The sequence below is a fragment of the Podarcis cretensis genome (genome assembly GCF_951804945.1).
Source record: "Podarcis cretensis genome assembly, chromosome: 1".
Classification (NCBI taxonomy): Eukaryota; Metazoa; Chordata; class Lepidosauria; order Squamata; family Lacertidae; genus Podarcis; species Podarcis cretensis.
The window spans coordinates 109160947-109187784 of record NC_137170.1 but is presented as its reverse complement, the minus strand read 5'-3'; the positions used below and the strand labels follow the sequence as shown (position 1 = coordinate 109187784).

The 26838-nt window shown below is 41.3% G+C and overlaps 1 protein-coding gene across 15 annotated transcripts in view; it reads left to right on the top strand.

Annotated features, from left to right (window-relative positions):
- BAZ2B (bromodomain adjacent to zinc finger domain 2B) overlaps positions 1-26838 on the top strand; it is a 188042-nt gene that overhangs the window by 75114 nt on the left and 86090 nt on the right. For 2 of the 15 annotated variants that reach the window (XM_079975161.1, XM_079975156.1), the window contains exon 3: positions 9192-9265. The exons of 10 other annotated variants lie outside the window; for them this stretch is intronic. The gene's annotated coding sequence lies outside the window, so the exon portion shown is untranslated. Of the gene's footprint in view, positions 1-3767; positions 4063-9191; positions 9266-26838 lie in introns of those variants that run through there. 3 more of the 15 variants (XM_079975162.1, XM_079975157.1, XM_079975158.1) reach the window with 2 other exon arrangements.

Here is a 26838-nt window from a genome sequence, read left to right as displayed (position 1 = left end):
GTGTGCGTTCAGCACATGCACAACCACTGCCGTACCATTGTATTAGAGAAAGTTTCTTTCATGCCTAATACCATCAGGGAGATTTCATCAATGAAACCTTCTGTGGGTGCATGTGCGCCCATGGGCACCACACTGGCAACCCCTGTGCCATGCCATTGCTTTCAGTTCTGCGATTTTAAGTATTTTATTTTGTGTGTGTAAAACAGTCCACCCTGGGATGCTTCAGAAGGGCAGCTGATACATAAATATAATAAAACAAGGAACAAGGAGCTCCAAAGAGATGCTCTGTACTCCCAAGTCATGTTTTATGGAGGAACTGATTCATAATGAGTCCCTGCCCATCTCTATCAGATACATACAGGTATCTTGCTGTTCTAGCCCCACCTTTGGAAGTTCTTTCTTTCAAAGGATGACAGTTTTTGTCACGAGTCCCATAGGGGCGCCATGGAAGAGATGGTCAGATTCCAAGGAAGAATGGGAGCACCTCAGGGAGTGGGATCTGGGTAACCCTGGAGAGGATCCTAGTGGGATGGGGGAGGTGACTGGGGAACCCCTTGATGTGGCTGAGGGAGGGGGCCGTAGAAAGCTAAAATCCAGGGGAGGAAACCAAACAGTTTGGAAGAAGAGTGTTCAGACCTTGTGACATTAGACACCTCCCCAGTGCTATTGTTCCTTTAAAGAGAGGTGCCAGAACTCACCCTGGTTCTCTTATCATGGCAATGGCCCCCACCTGAGAGGTGCAGGAACTGAGTTCTGGTGAGTTCTGGCTGGAGGAAAAAGCCCAACACCTCCTGCTGTAGTCTACCCCTGGCACCCCTTCCTGTCAGTAAGGAGCCTCATCCTTTGGGAGATGTGACTAAATCAGAAAGTGAACCAGTGTCAACACCACCTCTGAGGACACAAAGACCCCAGAGCTGGTGCAAACCAACCTTTCAGACCCAAATCACTTGAAGGAGTACCCACTTGCTTGCCCAGTGCTGGGAGACTGGCTGCTTGCCACATTAAGAGTTCTGTCTGCCCTGTTCTTCAACATCTTCATTGACGTCTTAGCTTGCATTTAGCCATGTATCATACCTCTTACGCATCTACTGCACCTTGTAACCTGTGTCTTGCCTATATACTGATCTGATTTATGCATTAAAGACATTGATAGAAACCACACTGGGAGTTCCCTTCATCCAACAGTGAGGGCCAGGATGCAGATGAATGTTTATCAGTACATTCATCTGTAATTTGTAATTTTTCCTACTACAACTCTGTATATTCCTGCTGCATTTTATTAGTTTTAGATGTTTTCTATGTTATTTAAGAGGGACGTGGGTGGCGCTGTGGGTTAAAACACAGAGCCTAGGACTTGCTGAACAAAAGGTCGGTGGTTTGAATCCCCGCGACGGGGTGAGCTCCTGTTGTTCGGTCCCTGCTCCTGCCAACCTAGCAGTTCGAAAGCACGTCAAAGTGCAAGTAGATAAATAGGTACCGCTCCGGCAGGAAGGTAAACGGTGTTTCCCTGCGCTGCTTTGGTTTACCAGAAGCAGCTTAGTCATGCTGGCCACATGACCCTGAAGCTGTACACCAGCTCCCTCGGCTAATAAAGCAAGATGAGCGCCGCAACCCCAGAGTCGGTCATGACTGGACCTAATGATCAGGGGTCCCTTTACCTTTACCTTATGTTATTTAAACTGTATTCTTATCGCTGAAGTGTTCACCACCCAGGGCTGAATTAGAAGGAAAGGTAGGATATCAATGTAAAACACAAATAAATACACACACCCCACATACACAAAGAAACATATTTTGCATATAAGCAACATATGTGATATTCAACTTTGATAACACTCAGAGTAGGTCCATTGAAATCAACGGATATTGATTTCAATAGGTCGAATCTGAGTATGACTTATCACTTCAATAAACCAATCCTGCCCTGCTCAAATATTCAACTTTTTGAAATATTTGAAGGAGATATGGAACAACATATAATAACATATTTAAATTTTAGGGCTCTTATTTTTCTGGCTTTTTCCATGGACGTTCCTGCGGGGGGCACATAATAAACCCATGATCTCAGAATGTTGTGACGCCAATATGGTTTGCATTTCCCTGTCTCCACCATGATAAGTGATGTTGGTGAAGATTGTACAATGCAATGGTGATGATATTACACAAGTCAGTGTCAACTGGGCTGCCAGTTAAGATGCATGCTAGTTGTACAGCTCTTCCCATAGAGCAATCTGGTGCTTAGTGCTTGTGCTTAAAGGTTATACTGAAGACGGTGTAAGACTCCTTGCTTCAGTACAGCTTAAACACTTTTTAATGAATCCAGTGCAGAAGTTAACATTTAGTACAGTGGTACCTCGGGTTAAGTACTTAATTCGTTCTGGAGGTCCATTCTTAACCTGAAACTGTTCTTAACCTGAAGCACCACTTTAGCTAATGGGGCCTCCTGCTGCGCTGCCAGAGCCCGATTTCTGTCCTTATCCTGAAGCAAAGTTCTTAACCTGAAGCACTATTTCTGGGTTAGCAGAGTCTGTAACCTGAGGCGTATGTAACCCGAGGTACCACTGTACTGTTCTCTGTGTTTGCTTGGGAAATCTGACGTTTTTATCCGATGCACTTTTTAGTTGTAATAGTAGTCAACTCCCCTTTCAACTGCCAGTGACACTTTTGAAAAGTTCCAGTCAGTGAGACCTGTGACTCTTTGACTCTGCGTGATCTTGAAACTGATTGGTTTATTACATTAGGTCATCTGGACAGGGACCTCTGATATGGGTTGCCGTGTGCATTTGCTTTCTACCTGTGGTGCTACATTTGGGACAGTTTATTAGCAACTTGCAATGCTTTTGTTGTAATGTGGGTGAGTACCCTACTTTGGCACTGAAGACTGGAAGCACTTCAGCAACGTGGTTTTACATTTTTCTATATATTCATTTTCATGTTGGTACCATTTTAAACCATGCTTCAGGATGTTTACCTCATTTGATTATACAGTGGTACCTCGGGTTACATACGCTTCAGGTTACAGACTCCGCTAACCCAGAAATATTACCTCGGGTTAAGAACTTTGCTTCAGGATGAGAACAGAAATCGCGCAGCGGCAGCAGGAGGCCCCATTAGTTAAAGTGGTGCTTCAGGTTAAGAACAGTTTCAGGTTAAGAACGGACCTCTGGAACTAATTAAGTACGTAACCAGAGGTACCACTGTACATCCTATGCGCTCATGGATCTGATTCTGCAGAAAGATTCATGTCCCACATATATGATCTTTCACATGGTGTTTACATTTGTACAAAGGCTTTCTGAAGAAAGACATATTTGTGGATCTTTCTGTCGTAAAATGGATACAGCTTCCTTGTTCTCTGAGAAGTTGGCAGTCTCTCTCCTCCCCCCCCCTTTTTTTTGTTCCTGGTACACATTTAAGCTTTATTTAAATTTTAAAAGACTTTATTATTGTAGCGGGGGGGGGGGGAGCTTCTATCCATTTTTCAAAGAGAGAGAGAAATATTTGGTTGTAGTTTTGCTTTGTTTTAATTGTTTCAGGCAGGGTGTCGCCACAGTTCAGGCAGAACAATTTCTACCTTATATTTTGCAAGGCACATACTTCACCTGGGCTGGTTTTGGTCACATGAGCTTGGATGTTTACTGGTGATCTTAAGTGCTCCACCTGCCTTTCAGTTTGTTTACCAGGAAATCAAGATGTGTAAACTGCAGGAAGTACTATTTGACCCTCTCCGGCAGTATCTCATTACAATAATTGCTAATCTCTGAATAAGACAGCCATGTTTTGTGAGTAACACAGGGAGAGAGAGGTTGTGTTAGAGAGATTTTAGGTATTTCCAGAAATAGAGCGTTGTAAATGCTTGCCTTCGGATTATGCTTCCTTTGCAGCTCTTGATAATAGACATCTGCTGACCTCTGGGGTCAGTAAAACTGGGATACAATAGTATGTGTTCTTCCATTCCTCTGAACTGAAAAAAAGAAATATCACGGCTTGTTGTTTTGGAGTGCTGTCACTGTTCTGTATCGAAAGGATAATGGCTACTTCCTGATTAAACCACTATCCACAGTAAGCTGTTCTTATTACATCTCTGTTCGCCTGTGAAGGGAAGAGTGCTCAGTGTTTTTCTTTTTTAAAAAATTAACCGGGGAATTGTCAGTTTAAAATGTTTATGGGATGTGGGTTAAAAGCTTTCATTTTACAGCAGCTTTCTCCTGATTGTTTTCTTCTTCTTAAAGTAAGGAAATTGTTTAACCTCTGCAATACTTAGGAGCTGAAAAAAATATTTTAATACAAGCATGTCTGAATTTGTCTTTGTGTTGTAATGTTTAAAATCCATCTACCTGCCTTTCACAACTTGTGTGCTAATGATACTTGCATTTGAGGTATAAAAAAAAGAAATACCGGATATTGTTAGGAAGAGTCAATGGAAAATACTTGCCATGTTATTTGAGCTGAAAAAGACATGGCATTTTAGGCAGCAGGTTATATTTTCATCTGTGGAAATTTTTTTATGCATCTGTTAGAATTCTAAAGCATGATCCTTTTTTGGGATTTTGCATGTAAGTGGTTGTTACACTGATTTCCATGTAGCTTACATGGTACTGTGCCAGTATACATTTGGAAAAGTAGGGTGGCAGGTATATACAACTTTGCTTTGGTCACCTGTATGTCATACTGCCTTTTGAATATCCAAATACATCCAGCCAAAAGTTAAGCCGCATCATCACATTAATTTCAGTAAGAGATAATTGATAGTGCTATTCTCTTACTGACATCAACAGGACTTAAACATGCTTAATTTTCATTCAGTTTGTAACCATAATTCACACATTCCTTTGTATAGCAAAAAAAAAAACAAACAAAAAAAAAAACCCCAAACCAACAAATGCTTGGACATTGAGGGGCAAATGTTAGCTGATTTATATTATTTCAAAGCCAAACAGAAGTTCATAGGAGAAATATTACATAGTGCTACATGGAAGAATATTTGCCATTGATGCCACTGGGTGCATGCCAAATTAAAATGAACAACTTTTTAAAAATCAGTCAAGCAACCTTTGGTCGCTGTGGCCATAGGATAGAGCAGATCTCCTTATCCTAAGGTGATATGAAAGGTCTGCTATTGGAATGGGAAAGCCAACTGTATAGGTCTTCTTCTCACCACTGCAGAAAGTCTGCTTATCTTCAAAGGTTCAGTGATGTTGCTGCCTCACCCGGTGTAATCCAATGTGGGACAATTGCCTGTGGGGGATTTCCTGGCCAGCAGGAAGCCAAGCGGTCTTCCACACAAGACAGGAAGTTGGATACAAGCCTGCCTGCAAATTGGCCAATTGCAGTCCAGCTGTGAGGGAAGCTCATCCTGTAGGATGGGTTCAACTTAACCGGCATGCTTCACTTGGGTCTGCTCTGCAGGTGTATAAGGCTGCTTGCCTCTTCCTCTGCAGGCAGTTCCTATTTAGATTTTCCACCTATCCTCATGTTATTGGCAATCTGGACTGTGTTTGAGTTTGCTATGGACATTGTTGGTCACTGTATTCAGGGCTGGGCAGAATTTTTTGCATCTGACCAATTAGCTATGGCTGGTGGTTTTGCCTACCTCATAGCAATTGTCACAACTCTTGGCGGTTTAGGCATTGGGTAAGCCTTAGTGTTGGTTGGGAGGTTGTAGCCTCTGCCTTCCGTCCAAAGTTAAGAGGCATCCTATTAAAGGCATTTGGGAAGAGTTGCTTCTGTCTAGATGCCCAGGCGGGAGCTAGAAACATAACATACTTTCAGCAGGAGGGCTGGATGTCAATGATTGTATCCAATGCCTATGCCAAACCTCTTGCATCTGTAATCACCAAAGTTGTGGCATGATTCTGTCTTGTCTGGTTCTTTCCATAAAGTTGGGATGGCAGGGGGTTGTGGCACCTGGGCAGGCAATGTCCGTGGCCTTGGGACTATTCCACACTGTATGTTTAAAGACATATTCCACACATTTAAAGCACGTGACTTCTCCAAAGAGTCCTGAAATTATAGTTTGTTAAGGGTGTTGAAAATGGTGGCTCTGTGAAGGGGAAACTACAGATCCCAGGATTCTTTGGGGGAGGTCATGCGCTTTAAATAGGTGCTGGATATGCTTTGAATGCACAAGGGAGGAATTCTGTGTCACGCTCTTCTGATTGTTCCACCAACACAAGCATTTCTGCTTGCTAGACAGAACAGTCCCGCTCTCTCGCTGCTGTGTGTTGTTCTGGGGGTTATCTGAACCGCCCGGAACAGATTGTGGGGAGGCAGGGGGCATGCAGGGAATGGAGAAAGGGAAAGCCCCATTGTGTTGGGGGAGCCCTTGCAATGGCTTCCACTTGTGTGCCAGGTTAGTTAAATCGAGCCCGTAGTATAGTCCTGCCCTTAGTCTCACTGGCAGATGAGGATATGTGAAGCGGGTGGATTGGGGGAAGGCTGGGATCCAAAGGTGCTGTAGGCTTCTCAGTGTTCTGTCATGTCCTCAGATTTGTTCCTAATTTTGGGGTGGGATTAGGTAAAGCACAAAGAAAAACCCCATAAGAGGACACAGGGACATAAGAGTCATGCTCTGCCCTCACTCCTACCTTGCTGGTGAAAGGAAGTCTGGCAGTGTGATGGATGTGGTAGTTGATCCTCTGGCTCCAGTGTAAGACCGTAGTGCTATCCGCACATACTTCATTGGCGAATAAGCCCCATTGAACTTAGCAGGGCAAACGTTTAAGTAAGTAAGTGTGTGGATCAGGCAGTAAGTTCTATTAGACTGTCAGATCAGGTGGAAATGAATTTTGAAAGTAAGTGATGGTATAAGAATAAAGGCACACTGAGCATACTTGATTTGATTATTGGATTGAAAGCAATGATTGAAAAGCTAATTTTAAAAAATTGCTAAGTAGAGCTGTTGCCAAAGATCATAATTATCTGGCTTGGAATATGAATTTGTCCCGCTCAGAATGTAAAGTAAGATTCTGAACATGTGTGGTTCATGCTCAAACATGCTTTCTAGGTATACATGCAAAAGTTATGTTGACTTGCTCATCTTGATTGTGGTGAACTGTGTGACCAAACCAGCTAACCAAGGGACTTTTGTGTGAGGATATATCTTCTGAGTTTGATCAGTTGTTTTATGTGGTAGCTGTCTCTCATCCAGATCTTAGACCCTCTTGTTTTCACATATGTGCTTGTTTTTGGAAGGTTATAGAGAGTTCAGTTCCAAGCTATTCTCAACCAAGGCTGGTGCTAGGGACCACAGTGCATAGGAAACGACACAATAAATCATGTGCATGAGGCACCATCAACATACATGTGCCAACATTACAAACTGGGAGAGAACTAAGCTTTCCCCATATATGCTCACTAAGAAATCTTGTGAATACCAAGCAGATACCTGAGTTCCTCTGAGCAGACTTTGCCAAGTGCAAGTACAAAAAAACACAACTTGGTTGGATCCAGTGGTGTCCTGGTGTTCCATATTCATGGAATAAGTGCTTTTGTTTATGCAAAGGTCTTTGATTCAGTGAAGGCTCCTACTAGTAGAAGTGTGGGGCAGGGGAAGACGATTTTCTCCAATTCCTTGTCTTCCATGCAGTCCCACACAGTCCCTTCCATCCTATTCAAGAGTATCATCTAACCTTCTGGAGCAGAATATTTTTAGTGTGCAGGAGAATAAGGAGGGAGGAAGAATACAGTGGTGCCTCAGGTTAAGTACTTAATTCGTTCCAGAGGTCCGTTCTTAACCTAAAACTGTTCTTAACCTGAAGCACCATTTTAGCTATTGGGGCCTTCTACTGCTGCCGCGCCGCTGGAGCCCGATTTCTGTTCTTATCCTGAAGCAAAGTTCTTAACCTGAAGCACTGTTTCTGGGTTAGCGGAGTGTGTAACCTGAAGCGTATGTAACCTGAAGCGTATGTAACCCGAGGTACCACTGTAGTAGAAAATCACCTACATGGTTCCGTGGGTGGGCGCTGGGAGGACATTGTTCTGCGGGACTAAATACACACAGTGCATTTAATTATTGTTGTTAGCTGTGAGCAATAGCTTTCATCCTTAAACATACATCCTAGTCCTGTCTATGTGCACTATTATCTAGTCAGTTGAAATCCTAAAAAAAATATGAAAGCAATATAGTATTGTTAATGGATTATAGTATTGTTATAGTATTGTTAATGGGTTCAAAGTGCAGGATATGAAACATTATGCTTTGGAAATTAGATGTATGTTTGGTATTGCTTTTTTCTTCTCAGCTGAAGATTTGGCTACTTGGTTTATCTGTGTTGTATATATTTCAAGAACCAACTGCTATGCATGATTTCCATTGGTGGCTGTCTGCCAGTGGAACTGCCTTCGGCTGGCTCAGTGATACTTCTCCATCTCCTCCCCCTTGGAGTCCCCTGTGAACCCCCAAAATCTGATATGGATTATTGGAAAAACCCTTGAAGCCTATTTAGGGAGGATGTAAGGGACAGAAAAGAAGGAGATTTCTCATTGGTTGGATGTCATGCTATGTTCTCCCTATAATATTTCCCCTATAATATTAATATTTTCAATGTATTTGTCTTCTGGAATTCTAAGGGGTTTTTAATAAAGAGTTAGGAGCACTGCAGAATTCTACATAGCAGAACAATTCAGCCTTTAGTAAAGTAGATGACTATTGCTTGTGTAAGATGGTTCATAATAAGCAATGTTTGAAGTAAATCAGGGATGGCCCTCCAGATGTTGTTGGACTACAGCTCAATCATTTCTGACCAAAGCTTACAAAGTCTGGGACTAATGGGAGTTGGAGGCCAGTAATATCTGGAGGGCCAGAGTTTGTCTCCCTCTGAAGTAGGACGGCCATTCTCATAGTATGAAGAGAGGCAGATACCAATAGTCACCTCAGCTTCTCTTTCACTTCCTTCCACAATATCTTTATTGGGTTAAGTCTAAGAGCTTGGACTTAAATCCCCAGTATTGATTATCAGGGGTGTGGTAAGCTCAGGTTAAAATGGGTTAAAATGACATTCCATTCTTTTTCTTTGAACTGCTTCTCCCTAAATTGAAGACAAGGTTGAACTTTGCCACAGAAACATTTTATAGATTTATCTTAAACTATAGAGAGTTGGGCAGCTATCTTGTGGGTTCAGAATGGCATACTATGAAACAGGTTGTTTTGCTTATTTATTTATTTTTAAATCACTTAATTTGATTCCTAGGTGCTTGGTCAGGATCAACTAGTAGGTCATGGCAAACTAGCTTTTTTCTGGGACACCGACTTAAAAGAAGCCTGGTGAGTCACTGACAGAAAAAGCCAATTTGATGTGTAATTTCCAGGGCTTGGCATGGGACCACAAATAGAAACAGGGTTCCATAGAGATGGATCCCTCCCAGCAGTTTCACTGATTATGAAACATTTAAAGCTCTATTGTATAGATTTTGTACAATAAGGAAGAAGGACGAATAGTAACTGGAATTCGTTACTCGTCCCTGTCATGGTGAAGTGGAGATTAGAATGCCTAATGGATAAAGCGAAATGGATTGATTAATTTCATATTCACCACTGCTGAATATTAAATAATAAATGGTTCTTCAGAAAAGAATGGAATTTCCAGGGAACTGGAATGATCTTGACTGTTTAATCAGTCTGAATTCCCACCACCCATCATAATATTCAGTTAGAAACACCATATTCAATGTTTTCATTTAGATAGTGAATTTGGATAGTATTTAGCATTGAAATCCCAAACTCCTCTCTACATAACAGTGTAACAACTCACTGGTCACATACAGTTTTCAGGCGTATAAAGTTTCGTAAGTTTTATTGAATATGATTAGAGGGAGGACAGACCCTTCGAGCCTTTTCCCCGCGAATACATATTGGCATGCATTATGTGTGTACAGACGTTTAACCTTTGTCCAATTTAATTTCTGACATAGAGTTCTTGTTGATTGTTATGTTTGGAGGGAGGTTCTTTACACAATTTATGTTTCTGGCAATATTTGAGGCAGCAGCAGATTGCTGGGCCTTTATAGCCTGTAAAAGGTAAAGGTAAAGGTACCCCTGCCCATACGGGCCAGTCTTGACAGACTCTGGGGTTGTGCGCCCATCTCACTTAAGAGGCCAGGGGCCAGCGCTGTCCGGAGACACTTCCGGGTCACGTGGCCAGCGTGACATCGCTGCTCTGGTGAGCCAGAGCCGCACACGGAAACACCGTTTACCTTCCCGCTGGTAAGCGGTCCCTATTTATCTACTTGCACCCGGAGGTGCTTTCGAACTGCTAGGTTGGCAGGAGCTGGGACCGAGCAGCGGGAGCGCACCCCGCCGCAGGGATTCGAACCGCCGACCTTTCGATCGGCAAGTCCTAGGCGCTGAGGCTTTAACCCACAGCGCCACCTGCGTCCCAGCAAACAAATATCTATGCAGTCCTTCCTACTTCTGTGCATCTTTTAGTTCCTTGAACATGTTAATCACAGGTTTTTCCCTGTGTTTGGATTTTATCCTGGCCCGGCCCTAGTCACCACTATAGTTTATAACATGGGATTTGCTTAACTCCTGGAGGATGAAAAGACCAATGACTGTACTTATTAAAACAACATCAATATTTTGCATGAGGAAAAACAAGCCAAACACAGAATGCCAAGCAACTCATTGCCTAGGTTTGCTGTGACAATGGCAAAGCTACGTGAAGAATACTTCAACCCCCCTGTTTTGAATGCAGGAAACTCAACTTCGTAGAAGAAGGAAAAAGATGTTAGCACATCATTGTTTGTTGGGACATTTCACAATTTAAATTACAGTTAGACAGATGTAGACCACAGTTGTTCAGTCTGCTGACTCCGGAGACGTTCCAGTGAAGTTACCGTGGCTACTTCAGAGTAAGTGGTTTTGAGGCTGAAGCCTGGCACTGTGTTTACTTATTCATTCATTGTGCCTTAATTTAAAAACTGCATTGCTTCGTGAGAATAGAAATGCTGTTTTAATTTTTAGTGGAGCTTTGTGCCACGCAAACAAACCCTGCAAAATATTTCTATGCTGCTTGTGTTGTTCTTCAGAGTTCTAAAACTGACTCAAGCTTATTCAAGCTGAAGTGTGAAAATACCGGTACCTATTTTCGGTTTGCTCTACCAGCGACCAAAGCATTGCAAACCAAAGGTAATAAATAATTATTAATGGTTGAGATACAGATCTCAAAGCTCTATGGTTATTTCTTATGGGTTGGGCGTAGATTACGTTCCAAACATGAGTAGGATTTTCTTTCTTTTTAAAAGTAATCTAAGGTTGCAATTCTTTAACACGTGGCACTAACTCCTATTCAACTCATTGGAGTTTAATTCTGAGTAGACATGCATAGGATCACACTGTAAGCATATTATTTTTCCTGGAATTCCTCTTTGCCTCTGGTAGTTGCATGTTGCTTGAAGCTAAAGTGTCAGGAAACCATGATGTTTTGGAGACTAAATTGGCCTACAGTGTGATCAGGGACAAACTGTAGGACAGATATAGGCCAGGTTTGCTGAAAAGCAGCAATGGCAGAGAGAACAGGTGAAAGTCAACTCTATGGTCATTTGCCAGTGCAGGGCCAAAAGGCCTTGTTGAAGCAGCTGGAAAATTAGTTTTGCTTTGTAAATGCGCCCTGGCAGCTATGCAAAAGAAAAGGAAAAGATGTTATCTCAGCTATTGATTCAGCAACATTTAGTTACAGATAGCCTGCATGAATTTACTAACTTCAAATAGCAATGTGCTGTTTCCCGCCGTCCCCCTCTCTCCAGTCCTGTAAGCTGTTTCCCAAATACCGGAATGCAAGTTGTTTCCTAAAGAGCAGTAGTAGCAGAGAACGAGTGAAAGTCAACCCTGTCAGTGGCTTTAGTTTAGTGGCATGATTTGGGGATATACCATATTTTTTGCTCTATAAGACTCACTTTTTCCCTCCTAAAAAGTAAGGGGAAATGTGTGTGCGTCTTATGAAGCAAATGCAGGCTGCACAGCTATCCCAGAAGCCAGAACAGCAAGCGGGATTGCTGCTTTCACTGCGCAGCGATCCCGCTTGCTGCTTTCACTGCGCAGCGATCCCGCTTGCTGTTCTGGCTTCTGAGATTCAGATTTTTTTTTTCTTATTTTCCTCCTCCAAAAACTAGGTGCGTCTTATGGTCTGGTGCGTCTTATAGAGCGAAAAATACGGTAGTTGTATGAATATATGAGGTTATTGTTGGTCTGTCTGTCCTAGGACACTCTTTATTTCAGCTGCCAGCAATTCTGCAAGGCCTCTGCTGCCAGAGATTTTTTTTATTTTAAACTGAAGATGCTATAAATTAAATCTAGGACCTGCAACCCCTCCCAAGGAGGGATAAGAATGTATGGTTCCTGGTTTAGTTTCTATTACCAAGCATAGCTAGTAAAAAAGTGACATGTTGCAGTGTGGAAAACCTCAAAGTAAAAGGGAGACTAAGAATGGGCATCTAGATGTGCACATCAGGGCATCCATTTTTATTTACGTCAAAAGGTTACACTAAAACTGGACTTGATAGTAGCAGGAAAATACTCTAATTTTAAAAGAGTGAAATGAAAATAACTTTTTGAAAATCCACTTTAAGCAAAATTCCATGCCGCTCTTTCAAAATCTGGCCAAAATCTACATAAGTACTGTATAAACTATTTTATTACAGTATTATTGTTTTAACCAACAAGGAAGGTAACTACACACACACACACACACACACACACACACACACACACCTTGTCCAATACAGCTAGCTTCGGAACCATATACAAAATGTTTATCGTTTGTTCTCCTCCAGTTGTCAATAGACTCCGACACTGCAGTTAGAGTAAGCTTATTTTGTATGCTAGTGTTTGCATGCAGAATGTGATGTGTCTGTGGTTGTTTCTTATATTGAAATGCTGTTCACAAATGTCTATGCAAAATATCCACTGTTACTTATTTAAAACTTCTGGCCTGTATTTAACCATGAACCTGTTTATGCTGTTCCAGAATTTTCATCTTCTACCCATAACACATTTTTCAGCAATATTTTTCTGCTGCCCATAGAATATCCATTGTTTACGACAGGTCAAAAACATGGCCGACCTTCTATTAATGGTTGTCCAAGGTTGAATGCCGTAAAGCGGGGTAGCCAGTGCACTGCTCCCCCACGTTATTCGATTACAACTCCCATCAGCTTTGACATCATGGTCAGTGGTTGGGGAAGATGGGAATTGTAGTCCAGCAGCATCTGAAGGATACCACATCGGCTATTCCTGCTATAAAACAACCTGGGTATATTACATTGTCTTTTTTTTACTTTATTGCATGCCTATTTTCATTTTCTAAAAACAGTACAATGTTTCTGTTCAATTTTCCATGAAAGAAGGAAGTGCAAAAAACAAAAACAAAAAACAACAAAAAACCAACCCACAATCCAGCCTTGCCCATTGGGAATATTAAATTTGTGGAGTTGTGTCTTCATGCTTCAGCTTCCTGGCCTTTTATGCTTTTGTCCTGGTTTGTACTGATATCTGCTTTCTTCTTCTTCTTGAATCTCCCATTGCCCATTTTCATTAAATGTCAAGCAACCTCAAGTCTTTTATGAAGAACCATTTTCTGGCTCATGCAGCTCATCAGTTGCTTTTCAAAAAACTGACAAGTAAATTTATATTCCATCCTTCCTCGTGAATATGGATTGTATTCAGCTAAGTCCTACTCAGTGTAGACCTACTGAAATTAACGAACCTAAATTAGTCACCTCCACTACCTTTAATGAGTCTGCTCTGAGTAGGACATGCATCTGTGGAGTCCAGCCAAAGTCCTATTGCATCTGGTAGTGCCTGGTTTCAGTGGCGTGGCTTCACGTCTTCGTACTGTAGCTGTGCCATGCACAGATTCTTCTGTTGTGTTTTATCATAGAAGCTGTTGCCCTTGATCATGGTGATAAAAACTGTTATTGCAGAGCTGTGTGTACAGGGCTGGATTATGGCAATATATTGTGGATATGATTGTAACAGTCTCCTATAATGGAAGGAAAGTGAAATAATTTTGTAGAAATCATGTGACCATTTGAAAGCCTAGAGATAATGAAATACTTCCTCTTTGGAAGCAGTTGCTAGAACAGAATGCCAGAACTGTCAAAGTAAAAAATGCCACTGCTAATTTTCAAGGAATCAATCATTCTACCTGAATGATTTAATATTTTAACATTGTATATAAATAGATATTTATTTATTTGCATGAGCCACCGGCTGTACATTTTCTGTACACAGAACAAAAATATACAAACACAACTGAACATATTCAATTGCCAAACTAAACTAAAAATTATACAATTTTAAACTCAGCATTATCATAGTCCTTATTTTAATGATGGTTGCTAGAGAGCCAACTGGAGAAAATTTACCAGAAATATAGGAAGACCAATTCAGGCTCTTTTCTAAATGAATATGTTGTCTGTAGGCACATGCATGAAGCTATACAGTCATACCTTGGGTTACAGACGCTTCGAGTTGCGCATCGCACTGAACCCGGAAGTACTGGGTTTCGGCACATGCGCAGAAGCATCTAATCACAACTTGTGCGTGCGCAGACGTGGTGCTGTGGGTTGCGAATGTGCTTCCTGCACGGATCACGTCCGCAACCCGAGCGCCCACTGTATATTAGGGCCAGTTCAGAGGCTGCAATAGAAGTGTGTACAACTTAAAATTCAGTGACTCCGTGCTTTATCCTTTAATATAGGAATGAGGAACCTGTGGCCCTCTAGGTGCTGGTGAACTCCAACTCCCATCAGCCCCAGCTAGAATGACCAATGGTAAGGGATGATGGAAGCACTAGTGCAGCAACATCTCAAAGTCACAGGTTCTCCTCCTCTGCTTGTAATATATGAATCTTGACTTTCCAGTGCATGTTTCCACAGTGTGCATGCTGTGAAAATAATACCATGAGCTTACAATAGTCTTATAAAACTTTTACCTGGTGGAAAAGTCAGAAGAGAGTACACAGGAATTATGTATGCTCTCAGTTCAGGTTTTATGTGTGGGAAATGACACTTATGACTAACTTTATAAAAAGTTAATAAAGCTGAATAAGTAGTGATTTAAATTCTGGTCCTTCCAGTAGCCAAGCTGCATATGGGCAGTGTTATCTCTGCACTGACCTATAGTCTGCTCCTCCTTAATGCCCTGTAGCAAGTTGGAAGATGGAGTAAATATGCCCACCTGGCTACATCATGCATCCATCAGGATTGTTTCAGCAAGAGATCAAAGACTGAAGTGCTTAGTGGCTGTTCCACTGTTGTCCTCTGGGAAATTGCCAAAGTAAGGGCATCCTTTAGAAGTGCTGTAAGCCATATTAATTTGCTGCTGATGCATGCTGGGCTGATTGGATACTTATTGGCCTAGTATTCTGTATTTTACCTTATATTTTATGCGTGGCTTTTTGTTTCAAAGGAATCGCCACTCATTTTTGTTCCTTGTGAAGGACTGAGCTAAGCTAAAATATAATATATAAAAATTAGGCCTGTAAGGTTTAGAACATGAATTTGTAAAGGTAAAGGACCCCTGACAGTTAAGTCCAGTCGTGAACTACTCTGGGGTTGCGGTGCTCATCTCACTTTATTGGCCAAGGGAGCCAGCGTACAGCTTCCGGGTCATGTGGCCAGCATGACTAAGCCGCTTCTGGCGAACCAGAGCAGCGCATGGAAACAGCATTTACCTTCCCGCTGCAAAATAATTACCTTCCCATTTATCTACTTGCACTGGCGTGCTTTTGAACTGCTAGGTTGGCGGGAGCTGGGACCGAGCAACTGGAGCTCACCCCGTCGCAGGGATTCGAACCGCTGACCTCCTGATCAGCAAGCCCGAGAGGCTCAGTGGTTTAGACCACAGCACCACCCGCGTCCCAAGAACGTGAATTAGTTAGACTTAATGATTTTGAAATGCTTTGGTTGATTTAAAAATGTGCTGTTGAGTAATTGGGCATCATATTTCTTTTTAAAAAATCTTAATTGTTTTTAATACACATTCTTACTAAATTTGGAGGTGCCAACTTAGAGGAAGCAAGGAATTTATTTTGTAAGGTGGTGCCTGTTATGACATATGTATGCATCATCTAAAACCATGCAAACAAAATTATTCAGAACCTACTATTCTGTTAAAAATGTAATTTCATAGGATTGTATGCAATGTTGTTCCGCTTCTGTGATGGATCTTCATTCTCCTTTCCCTTGTAGCCCCACCCGGTGTACCCTCAAAATCTGCTCCAGAGACCTGGGGGACCCTATGGAGCAGATATGGGAGGGGGGTGAGATGAGAAGAAGTTGAAGTTCTGTTGCCCGAGTAGAATTTTATCTGCACCACCTGTACTCATTTAATTGATTAAGCTATGTTCAATTAATTGGTTGATATTTGCCAATTGATAATGATAATAAGATTTCTTTAATTAGATGACAGCACAAATTAGAGAACGTTACATTTATTTTAACCGAAAAAGTTATGTTGCAAGGATATACGTCACATGCAAGTATGGAGAAAGGGATGCAGTGTAATCACTTTTTGATGCAGTTTGTTGATGAAATTGGTGCTGAAGAGCACTTTTTTTGTTTTTTTTATTTTAAAGTAAATTAGTGAGAAATGCTTCTGTAGCTCTAGAGGCTTTAGGGGCATTTAAATCACAGTGGGAACGTCATGTTTTTCCACCCAAGCTGCAGCATATTTTATCCTTAGGGGGATGTAGTTTTCTCCTAGTGATGACACGGTAGAACACTGAAACAGCTCTGTAAGAAAGTTTAGCATTTATGTAGGTAAAATATTTATGAAAATAAGGTAGTTTTATCCTTACTGATTAATATAAGTGTTAGCATAACTTGATTGAAAATAAAAAATCCTTCTTCAAATGCAAAGGCAACCATCAATGAATGAACAGGACTTTTAAGAAATTCCCTAGGAAAGGCATTATTAATATCATTGGTATTATTATATATCCCACCTTTTCCCCAGGGGTGGCTTATAGGTAAAAAAATGCAGATAAAATAGAAAAAGCTAAAAACATAGAAAATATAATAAGTAAGAAGTAGTTAAACACCAATAGAATTAAAACAACATATAGAAAGATCTATTAAAGATACAGATAATAACGACAATAAAAACATCACAGCACCACCCTTTCCATTAAAAACAGTCAGTTCCCAAAGGCCTGCTGGAACAAAAGGGTCTTCCCCTTCTGGCAGAAGAACAACAGTGAGTGAGCCAGTCAACATGTCTAGGATGGGAGTTCCAGAGTCTGGGTGCAGCCACCGCCCTGTCCCATGTCCCCACCAAGCATGGCTGTAAGTGTGGTGGGACTCAGCTATACAGCTGCAAATAAAACGTTTTAAATGTGTTGTAAAGTGCAATATACAAATGTGATACTAGATGGTGACAGCGAGCTATGCCAAATTCAAACGTTTTTTAAAAGCATTTCCACAGCATTTTTTTTAATACTTGTGTAGATTACACCAAGAAATAGGTAATAAGTGGAAAGCGAGAAACCTGTAGCATGAAGCTGAAATCAAGTTAAACTGTCCAGTTTAATTCCTTGTAACATAATGACTATTTCCAGGTTAATTTAGAATAAGTAGTTTGGGGAATTGAATTCTTAAATGGGATTAGCAATCCAATGTCGGGATTTCAAAATCCAAAGAAGGTCATTTTAACGTATTGGTAACTGCTTTCTGGCAGCAGTTTTATTCAATATCTGTCTGAGGAGGCAATCTATACTCCTCTGCTAGTACACTGGTACCTTGGGTTAAGAACTTAATTTGTTCTGGAGGTCCATTCTTAACCTGAAACTGTTCTTAACCTGAAGCACCACTTTAGCTAATGGGGCCTCCTGCTGCTGCTGCGCCGCCAGAGCACGATTTCTGTTCTCATTCTGAAGCAAAGTTCTTAACCCGAGGTACTATTTCTGGGTTAGCGGAGTCTGTAACCTGAAGCGTCTGTAACCTGAGGTACCACTGCACTGCAATATAAACCTACCCTTAACAGCTGTAACCATTGGAATAGCTGTGCTGTACACGAGTTTAATATCACTTTGAAGGAGTAAAACGCAAGGCCTGCAAAAGACTTAATCTTCTGGTTTTGTTACAGGCTTCAGAATCATGTTTATTGGTGGAACCCTGCACATTGTTTACTTTCCAAAAACAGGATTCTTCTTTTACTTCTTTTACATGACAAGCTAAAGTGATTTTATTGGATTGGGAGCCCAAAATATACACTGTAGTGCATAGTTAAGCTATGAAACTGTGGCCACCAACCTAGATGGCTTTGGAAGAAGATTAGATAAATTAGTGGATGAGAAGTCTGTCAATGGCTACTAGCCAAGATGGCTGTGCTCTGCTGGAAACCACAGGAGAGCAACGTGTTCTTTTGTGCTTGAATCCTGCATGTGGGTTTCCCACAGGCATCTGGTCAGCCATTGTGAGAACATGATGCTGGACTAGATAAGCCATTGGCGTGAATTATCAGGCTCCTTTTCTTACATTCTTACATTTCCTTCAGGAAAGCCATTCACAAGGTTACGATTGCAAACAAACATCCCTGTACCTCTCCCCACAAACTCTTGTAATGCATCGTGCTTGTATACTAGCAGCTTGTGACATGGCAGATCATAAAATTAAGGGTGACCTGGTGCACATGCAGTAGACCCAGAACAACCAGCCTGGAGTGCTTAAGGATAAAGCCTAGCTCAGCGGCCTGGTCTAGGCTTGCACAATTTATGACTGATCAAACAAAATGTAGCCCACTGGCCATGTAATGCGATATGCCAAGTGGTCAATAACCGCTTCTGATTTTGCAGTCCTAGGTAGACAGCAGAAATGAGAGGTTTATCGAGTTTCTTGGTAGACATGGCTTGGGGGCACCATTTGGGTTGGGCAGGGGGTCACAGGTCAAGTAGGACAAGCCATGTTCTCATCTGAGTAGTGCTGCCCTAAATATTCACATGTGCACTATGCAATATCCCATTTTGTATCCTTCAATTTGAACAGCTTCAAGGGATCTACAGGATTATATTGATAGCTTCTGGTATAACAACAATGATATATTTATTTTTTTTAAATGGTTTGTTCTGCTAAAATGTCAAGTTTTAATGAAAGTTGTTCTATGAAGAATGAGCATTTGCAGCAACAGCTCACAGCCTTTGACATCTGCTACGAGAAAAATACTAACAAATGCCTAGTTCTTTATCAAAGGTGTACACAAAGGAAAAAGGGAATACAGATAACCTCAGCCCAGCTACAGTTACAATGCACCTTTGGCACCGAATAAGTTGATGCTCTTAACACAGGAACCAATCAAGTCAAACTTAAGTTTTGTAAAGTTCCATTGGTTTTCAAATGGACAGAGTAAATGCATATGTAACTCCTATGATTACATGAGTAGGTGCTAAAATATTCCACTGAAGCAAATAGGCTTTTGAAGCTGGGATTCGAAGACTGTAGAAAGCACTTCCATATGTGCACGAGAGCGTGATTTTTCACATGCACCACATCCCTGTGCATCACATCATATGCTGCTCGCAGTAGAGACGGCTTTTGGAACGCAAACCTCCCACTGAAATGTCAAGTGTGGTTTTTTTTAATAATTGAAATCACTCTTTTCTGTCCCATATATGCTTGGGGGGGGGGGAGTGTCACAGTACTCTGCTTAAAGGAGCCCACTGTCCGATCCAAAGAACCTGATGGGGAGAGAGAGCCTGGGGCTGTGAAATTGCCTATTGACTCTTGGCACTTGCGCAGGTGCACAGATTCCCTGGTTGCAGTCTTCTCCGCTACGGAGAGGTGTCTTGTATTTCTATCTAAATTATAGGAATTATTTTTAAATTCACACCTATGCATCTAAAATAGCACATGCAGATTTTACGCCAATCTGTGTTCTCTTTTGTCCTCTCCTTTTTTGGCAGCATATAAGTGGGCACCCTAGGAGGAAATCATTCGGTAGCGTTCTGGCAGCTAATGTTCAGGCCTTGCTTCTAGCTTCCTTGGTTCCCACTTCACGCAAAGGAGAAATGGGAATCAAGGTCTGATTACATATCAGAAGTATGAGTGGGAGCTGTTATTAAGGGTTGTTGAGATATGCAGGGCCCAGGCTGTGGAGAGCTTTAAAGGTTAACAGTAGCTTACTGAATTGGTCCTAGGAGTATAATCACAGCCGGTGCAGTGGTTTAGTATAGTAGGTTATGTATGCCTTCATCTCCTAGTATCCATACAGAGAGCTTCAGCTGCGCTTCCTACATCTTGATTGTTTACAATTATATCCGCGTTAGTAGATATAAATTGTATGTCTCATAGACCCCAGTTAAATGGTAAGGACTTTGCAGCGGTAGGAAGGAACACCAAATTATTCACACAGCTAGAACAAAGTTTGTTTTCCTGTGTTTTCCCTCTTCCTCCTTTTTTTTAATCCTTGCATTTCTTACTAATAAATAAATAAACAACATCAATAAAACCTGCAAGTTTCGTGGGTGGGTACACCGTTTCCCAGGACACCTGCTTGGTCCCTTCCCTGATAACATCTTGTTGCCATGAAAAACTCTTGTTCAAGTGAGCCTATGGGCCTTGCTGATTCTCCCTAACTGCCTCCCTTGTTGCTGCCGATTGTTTTCATAAATCTTGAGTGATTTGGTTTAGCGGAAATGACCAACACATGCAAGGCAGGGCACCCATTCTAATTTTAGCCCTGCCTCCAGTTGTTTCTGGGGGTGATTGCACCCTCTAGACTTGCATGGGACAGAAGGCTGCAGTAGGTGGAGGGGGAATTGGTGAAACTTGTGTAAGCAGAATCTGGACTTGAACTCCCATCATCCCTGACAGTTGTGTCCATGCTGGCAGAGGCTGATGGGAGGTGGAGCCCAGCACCCTCTGGAAAGCCACAGATTCCTAATTGCTGTGTTAAAGCAAATCCACCATTGGTTGCAAAAAAAATATTTTAATTTTAAAAAAGGTTGTTGATTGAAAGCTGCTTTGGGTATTGCTTTGTGCAACAGAAATGTTTTGATAATAAAGTAAATTAGCTCATATGAGATATTTAGAAGTTACTTAAGAAGTTACATTAGGCATTGCCATTGTTTGTTGGCATCTGTCCTGGGAGATGGTGGAAGAGTGCACCTTCTGGGGCAAAGTCAAACTGTTTGGAGAGTTACAGTGCCTGCTGTGGCTGTAGAGATCGATACAGGAGGGACATGTTTTATTGCAGGTGGGGCAGATGAAAACACCTGGTTTTGCTTCTACAGGTGCACCATAGTGTTTCTTCTCTCTGTGCTCCTCCCAGTGGTCATTTCTGCTGCTCTCTTTCGTCAAAAGAGGACGTAGCTTTGTTGTACGTTGCCTCTTTGATGCAGCTCCACCTTGCTTCGATGCTCTCTCTGGAGCAGTTCAGTAGAGCTTGCTTGACAGAATCAGAGAAGTGTTCACAGAGTTCAGTTATGACGGTTCTGGCTGTGTTGATTCGAGGCCGCACTTTCAGCTAGCTTTGTGATATGGATCCTCCTTGGCTGGAAAAGAATTGTGCTTGCCACCAGAGAGTGATCCATGTCACAGTCAGCACTGTGGTAGCTCTGTGTGGCATGAACACAGTTTGGTACCATTTGCCTGGTGACAATCAGCAGGTCCCCAGTGTGATGATCCTCCCCAACTCTGGATGTGGATAAAAACTTTACCTTTAAAGAGGTCTATGCTTTATTTCAGCAGCTTCCCTGAAGAAGAGAAAATGGTCAATATCTTTGATCATATGGTTCCACTCATATTTTTTCAGAATGAGGATACTGTTATGTATTGAGCTGAATGCACGCCTGTATTTTCGGCTCACCTTTCTCCACTTTGGCCTGCATGCAGTTGGCGATAGAAAAACAGATCAACCTGGGAGCATAAAGTTAGTTTGTGAAGCTGCCCTTGCCTCACCTTATGCCTCTTTCTCTGCAAGCATTACTCAGCATGACTCTGCCCATGTTGAGCCATAATCGTAATTGCATCATGTGCTACCGAGAAGAACTACAGCTGGGACCATGGCATTGCAGCTTCAGGAGCAGACTAGGACTGCAGTCCTGTGCACAATTACATGGGAATACATTTCATTAAACACTGTGGGACTTGAGTGAACATGTTTAGCTCTGTTGACTTGCTGCCCTACCTCAAGGATCTGTAGTCAGGCTTCCCAAGTCCCTGATTTCTATCGGAAGTATTACAGGTCTTGCTAGTCTAGAAGGAAGTGAGGTGCTTTTCTGATCCTTGCCCACATCGATAGTAATTCAGAGTTTGACGATAACATACTGAATTTGACTTCTCAGAAGTCTCTATCTCAATTGTTAAGTACTAAAAGCTCGACAGCAGAACACTATATGCTTGTTTACACCAGAAGTAAAGCCTACTGCATTCAGCAGGGCTTACTCCTGGGTAACAATGCAAAGGATTGAAATCCAAATCACGTTTCCTATTTCTTAGAATTTTCTTTTTTACTAAGAATGGTTTATATTGTACATTGGGTTCCTTTAGAGAAGCAACTCCATAGAAAAGAATGTCTGTGTCTTCCAGGCAAGGGAGGAGTTTTATTGTAATGTATTTTACAAAGTTCTGTATTTGTGCAGTTTAGGCAAGCCTTTGAAATACCCTCTTCTACATTAACTCCTGCATGACAACACCTTTTGGATTCTCCCATATACAGTGATGTCAAGGGGAAAAGACAAAATTAGCTGTCAGCTTAGACATTGATTGATCCCTTTTCAGCGTTGCAAGTCCTTGAAACCTTCCTGGAGCTAGAGGATAGGTACCTGTTGGTACTACTAGAACAGGCTAAGCTATTTACCCTTTAAATGTTTCAAAACTGCATTTAATCCCTCCCCCACTCCTTCCTCATGTCCTCTGGATATACCAGATATTTATCTGAACAGACTGCAGAATCCTCAGTGAGATTTCTCACATCCCTTTTGCCTGAAGTGTTTCTGACTGCTGAAACAGAAGCCACCACAAATGTAAAAGAGAGAAAATAGTTTTACTTTTCAAAATACATTTTTCAGAGTATTACTTCTGGACTCAGAAGTAAGTGGAGCTTACTACCAGATGAACATTAAGTTTGGGCCTGCATGTGAGAAAAAGGTAAATTAGATGAAAATGTTCTTTGAAAATTGCTGTAGACATCATCAGTGCCTCCTAGTATTGAATAAAATGCTTTCCCCCACATTTTCCACACATTCCTCAGGAAGCTGTGGTTGGGAGATTATGTGGTCCAAGGGGATGAGAAGAAGTTCAAAAGCAGTCCAAAAGTCTGGGAAGTAGCCGGTGTGAAGTGGTGTATATAGCCAAGTACTTGAACAAATCTTTGGCTTTAGGTTCTGGTAGTATGGCCTTACATTGATATTGCACCAACAATACCACTTCTAGTGCAAACACTTAAAACCACCATTCCTCGTTTTCCAGGGTAAACATTGGAGACTGGATAAGCCTCATCTTCATTCTTCTAGAAATTTTATAACAGTGTGAAAGAATTTAAAATTGTGCTGCCTTTATCATGCCATCACATTTTTTTTTATCAAGAAGACTCTGTCCTTTCCTCCCTTCCCCCCAATTCCGTTCCTAAAATATTGTAACTGTGGCTTATCTCTGACATGCACTGTAAGGACTCAAGACATATGGAATAATATTTTATGTTTGAAGGTACAGTAGTAAAACAACTTCCCATCATCAGTTATCACAAAAGAACTGCTTATAATCTAATTTTAACTGTGCATATACTTTCTTAGATGTATAGAAATTGAAGAGTTATCTTGACTTGGTTGATATCAAAACTTTTGGCACTTAATTATGCCAACTTTATTTGTTTATTTATTTATTGTCAGATGGCTGTAGTTATTTTTGCATCTTTTTTTCCTGTTGTATATACAAGAAGACATTTTGAGAAAGAATGTGGTGAAGTAGAACTCCAGAGAGAGAGAGAGAGAGAGAGAGAGAGAGAGAGAGAGAGAGATTGTAATGATATATGATCTTCCCTATGATGGTGTCTTCCAGACTACAACTCCCATTTTGCTCCAGCCAGTATGATGGGAGTTATAGTCCAAAACAGCTGGGTGAACAGCAGGTTGGAGAAGGTTGATAGATTCTCCTGTTTACAATTTGCTAGTAGCAGGAAGGTCTGCTATGCTGGGGTACAATATATATTTCAATCAAAATCTTGAGCAACAAAACAATTCTACACAATGATAAGTGGAGCTAAAATCTCCCTGCTTTTCTGTGGGACTGTTTCAGAGTGAGCAATTGGAAAATTGCAGTCATTAACTTGGTATTTTTATATTTGTATTTTGGGATAGCTCAACAATAGATTAGGTTGGAATTAGGCTTTACAAAAATATCATTCCCGATTTGTTATTCTCAAGTAGCTTACTTGTTATATTTGCTAATTGGATTCAAGCTTCGGTTGCAGTGCTGTGACACTGGTGAGAGCTAAAAACATTTCAGACAACAAACAATGCATGTATTGAAGTCTGCCTACAATACAGGTTTTCTTTCATTCTTTCAATATTTTAGTTCTGTGTGGTCTGTTCTGTTACATACAATGAAATTCCAGACCCATTGTATGTAATGGAACTACATACAACAACAAAAAAACAACAACACCTGTATTGCTGACAGACTTCAATGTACGGCATATATATTGTCATGGTCTTGTGCCAGTGATAATGTAACATTAGCCATAGCTATTGAGCAGTGTTATGTTAGCACTTTTTCTTGCTCCATTGTGTGGTGCTGGTGGAAACGAGGAGGGCAGTATGCTAAGAGTCCAGGATGCCAGTAGAGGATTATAATTCTACACCTCTTCTTCTTGACAGTTAAGTGGTTGCCTTGGCAACTGATGCAGATTTTAATGACTGTCAGTACAGTGCTTTATAAATAAGCAGTTGTACTGCTTGATCATATGCATGTTTCCTTTGAAGTGAGTCTCACTACACTCAACTGGACTTGCTTCCAAGTAAGTGTGCATCAGGTTGCAGTTCACATCCAAAACTTTAAGGGTTGGCTCCAGATGTAGTTTGAGTAGATGCATCAAAATTGACTGGTTGGCATTTAGCTAAGTTTTACTCTGAGTAGACCCAGTAGATTACCGAACATGATTAAGTTCGATCCATCATATTTTAATAAGTTTACTTGAGTAAAACTTAGTTGAATACTACCCACAGTATTTAAGTTAGTCCTAAGGCTGCAAATGAAATTTTGTAAAATTTTGTAACTCTGGATCGCTGCAACCTTCTTCACTATTGGATCCTGTTGGGTTCAGGGGCTCAGGGATCACTCCCCAATTCACCATGGATCCACAAAATAATAGTGTGTGTTGTCAGTTTGCATGTGGGTTAGGAAGTGCAGCCCACTTGGCAGAGGGAGATTTTTCTGCCATATGAGAGCAACAGTGTCTACTGAAAAAATAGGGGGGATATAGCATCTTATCATATCTCAGCAAACCCTGGGTACTACACAATGCTCTATGTTCCTTGCTCACATGTATGGAAAGGGTGATGAGGTTCTGGACCAGGCTTCCTCAGCCTTGGCCCTCCAGATGTTTTGGGACTACAATTCCCATCATCCCTGACCACTCGTCCTGCTAGCTAGGGATCATGGGAGTTGCAAGCCAAAAACATCTGGAGGACCGAGGTTGAGGAAGCCTGTTCTGGACCTTATCACCCATTATGCCATGACTTTTGGGACTTTAAATGCCAACAACTGCTGTAGAATCATCTAGCAACAAATGTCAGAGCAGCATATCAGCCCTACATTTGTGAGAGTAACTATCCTCCACAATTCTTTGGCAAACTTGAAATATCTGTTTTAGTAAAACTTCATTAAACATTTTCCTGTAGATTTTATGTGCTTCATTTCCCATTATGCCAATTATGAAGACACTGTGTCAAGGAATAAAATTAATTACCTGTAATTCTTGTTCTCAGAAGACAGCAGCATGAGCCTGAGAGTCAGGGTCTATTGTGCAAGGGTAGAGATGTGTTGTGACATTTAGCTCATATTTCTCCAGAGGTTTCGCCTTTCTAATCATCCTGCCTCTCCCACCCCAATTCTTCTAGTGCTGAAAAATATTCATTGTTGCATCACGATTCACAATCATGGACACGGGCATGATATAAAAGTACTGCTAATGCTTGATCCAACCCATCTTTGTGTAACTACCTTTAGTAAAATCTTACAGAGCGGAAGGACCGGTTCCTAATTTTGGCACTGCTGAATGTGCTTGCCTGGATTATGAGCGGGGCGGGAGGGAAGAGGAGTATGAGGCAGACAAAACAAAAACCTGATGCGGCAACATATATGGTAACAAGCAATTGGAAATGGTGATAAATTAGGATTCTTTATTTAAAAGGCACCTTTTAAAACTAAATTGTAAATCTTTCTCAGATACCTTTTGTGATATGGAAAAGAATATAGAGGCTGCTGGAAGACATAGCTATGATTACTCAGTCTCTACACAAACTGGAGTATAAGACAAGTCTGTGAATCTGAAACCACCGTACGATATGTTTATAGCAATCTCATACCTTCAGTCACCCAAAAACGTTTCAGGAGATGTGAGAGAGGTGTACTGTATGTGTATGTGTGTATGGAAAACCTTTTGAGGACCACATGCAAAGGATACAAAGCAATTTTGGGCACATATTCATATTGATCATTTCAATTACCCTAAGCACATACAGAGGGAGAATATGCTAACTTATGTTGCAGACCATTTGTCAATGTAGATAAATGGGACCAGTTCTCTCCAGTGGCCAACATATTCCAGCCAAGAACCTGTAATACAGGGAATAATTAGAAAATCATACTACTTCCTCCTCCTCCTCCTCCTCCTCCTCCTCC